The 3,070-nt window shown below is 35.2% G+C and overlaps 1 long non-coding RNA gene across 1 annotated transcript; it reads right to left on the bottom strand.

Moving 5' to 3' along the window:
- Positions 1-2,034: 2,034 nt before the first annotated feature.
- Positions 2,035-3,070, bottom strand: LOC112467647. The gene is made up of 4 exons (XR_003042288.1): positions 3,050-3,070; positions 2,727-2,875; positions 2,153-2,610; positions 2,035-2,049 (listed from the first exon to the last, which is right to left on the bottom strand). It is a non-coding gene; the product is annotated as an uncharacterized LOC112467647 (long non-coding RNA).

Here is a 3,070-nt window from a genome sequence, read left to right as displayed (position 1 = left end):
ATTAATAAACATTTGATTTAATACGATTACAGTTTATCCTTTTATGAAAGAGGAGAGGATAGAGGAGTTAGAGGAGAAAGTAAGGAAGTTGACGAAGAAGAAGGAAGAGGCTGATAAAAGGAAGGAGGAGAAGATATGGAGGAGCTTGAGAAGAAAGTAAGAAGATTGGAGAGAAAGGTAGAAAGAGTGAAGCAAAATGGAGGCAAAAGGAAGAGGGAGGATGACGAGGAGAGTGGGACTCAAAGGAAGAAATATGGTGGGCGGGATCAGGTGAAAAGAACGAGGATGAACTAAGAAAAAAGAATGTAATTTTAAGGTCGAGAAGAAAAAATGGGGAGGCAAGGAGTCGAATTGGGAGAAAATGAAGGAATTATTCGCGGAAGGGCTAAAGATAAGGGTGACGGTGAGAGAGGTGATTGTGGTGGGGCAGAGAGGAATATGGATGACCATATTGGTGAAGCTGGAAGACGAAGAGGAGAAGTGGCAGGTGTTGGTGGCGAGGAGGAAGGCAGGGAACAGCATAGGGGTGAAGATCCATGAGAACAAGTCTGTGGAAAGGAGAGATAGAGAGAGAGAGAGGAGAGAGAAGAGAAAATGGAAGGGAGGATACGCAGGAGTACAGGGAGATCAGAGGATGAGAAAATATCAAAAGATATAGAGGAGAAACTTCTCGTGGAGTCGGACGAGGATAAGGAAGGATGGAGGGAAGAGAGACTAAGCCAAATAAGAAGGAGATGAAATGGGAGGGACGGAGGATCAAGGGCGAGGCCGGTGCAGAAGCGGAGGAAAAAGAAGAAGAAAATGTCCACGGTGAGCTGGTTTTGTTTTATATGTCATTTTTGAATTGTCATTTTTGAATGTTTGAATGTTAGGTAAGAGGTTTGGGTACGTTCCTCATTAAAAAAAAACGCCTTGTAAATTCTACGGGGAAAGACAATAAATAGAATACAATAGTTGATCCTTTTATAATTATTTTAATTTACTTTATTTTATTATTTTTTTAGTACCTAGCACGTATTTATTTAATCGATTCTGGAAAATTACTTGTTGTAAAATTTCATTCCAAGATTCTAAACATATCCTAAATTAACATTAGTAACATTTTCGGTGCGTTCGCAATCATTTTGTTGACGTCAATAATTTCAGAAAAGTACGCGGAAATACAACCACGAAGAAATCGCCGGTCCTACCAGCGATGCAATATTTTGCCTTGATTTTTTTCTTGTAATCCACTAGATAGAAGGAAATCAAAAGGTGTCCACGTCAGAGAACTCTTCTTTCCATGAGGAGGACCGAGGAAGTTCTACTTATCGACGAACATCGGTAGCTTTCATTTCCCTAATCGGTAGCTAATACTTTACCTAATACCAATTTGCACGAGCGAGTATCGGGGTCGCAACCGTCACAAAGTTGAAAGAGTGGATTCATTTCCCCGACAACGTCCGGCTTGTCTATTCAAAACGGAATGCTATTAAAAAAAACTAAACGATACGATGGATGACCGTGGTTTGTATCCCGCACTAATCTGGCAAACACATTACGTACACTGTTTAATCCAAAGGTCCGAGGCATAGTTACAGCCCCCAGCCTGACATGCTAAAATATCGCCGATTAAACGGCACTTAAAATGTTCATATGACGGCTATGACCAACTAAAGATACGACTCGCTCGCCCACCTGTGCAAACAAAAATAAAAATAGCGAAATTTAATACAAAAAACGGGGAAAAAAGATCTACTAGAAACGGAAAACTTCTAAGTGCACTTCGTGCAGTAGTCGTACCCAAAGAAAGTAACAATTATCATTGTAAGAACTTGATTTATTCGAGGTAGTAAAAACGTTATATCACGTATTCTCGTGCAAAAGCCCATAAAAGTTAATAAGTGCATAAATTTTCAGCTGTTACACGATCACCTAAACGTCCTAAACAATTAACGCAACCTTCGGTGCTATGTGATCCTAATAAAATTTGTAACGATACATGCATGCGTAACTTCTGCCGTATGTGTGCAAATTAATACGTGCAAATACGATTACGAAAGAAAAACGCTGATAAGAATTATCGACTCTGTTGCGCAATTGCAGTGTTACTGCTGAACAAGACTCATCAATTAGTACCTTTCTGCTGTATTTGTCTTCGAAAATTTATGACTATAACAACATAAGAGGCTTTGCGAGTGTTGCTCTTGCGATTGCTAAGCCAGATAATTTATCTGACTTAGCAATTTATATTCGTAGCAATATAATTAATATCCAAACATTTGTTATATTAATAATATGATTTTAGTCTCATTTTATTCAACGCAAAAATTCCTTTATTTGCACACACGTGTACAAGATTTGGTACAATTGCTATATAAAAATTTATATTTGAGAAATATCTGGTAATAAGAATGTACTTATCTATGTATACAAAAATAATATATTATAAGAAAATATTATTAAGAAGAAATATTATTTTATATATATGCACAAATTAATAATTTTCAAAAATATATTTTAATGCAAAAAGTTTAATAAAAAGAACACGCAGATATATTATAGTCTCACTTGTTCATTTTGATTACTTAGAATGGAATATTGAACGGATAATAGGGGCTGGCACTTGCACTGAAAAAGAATAAAAAACATTAATATATCGCAACCTGATACAATTATTATATGCTATATATATGCTATTTAGTATAAAATATTGTTTGTATAAATGACAATTGTAAATTACTAACTTATTAAGTGCACAAATTCTTCCGTTGCAATCAAAAGTATCAATATAAGCAACGTCTTCAGGTGAAAGTTTAAAGTCAAATATGTCCATGTTTTGAGCGATTCGTGACTTGGTGACTGATTTGGGAATCACTATATGGCCACGATCCACCTGCAAATAGTTATATAATATTAAAATTTTGTATAAATATTATTAATATATCAAGCTATCAGTTTCATAAACGCTAAATTCTTAAATTTAATTAAAAAATTGAAATTATATATATTTAATACATCTAATTTATTGGAAAATATGCTTGGAGACATTAATATCTTAATAACATACTTGATAACGAATAACTATTTG

Source organism: Temnothorax curvispinosus, unplaced genomic scaffold (genome assembly GCF_003070985.1).
Source record: "Temnothorax curvispinosus isolate PA1 unplaced genomic scaffold, ASM307098v1 QBEX01017712.1, whole genome shotgun sequence".
Taxonomy (NCBI): Eukaryota; Metazoa; Arthropoda; class Insecta; order Hymenoptera; family Formicidae; genus Temnothorax; species Temnothorax curvispinosus.
This window is presented reverse-complemented; position numbering and strand designations above follow the sequence as displayed.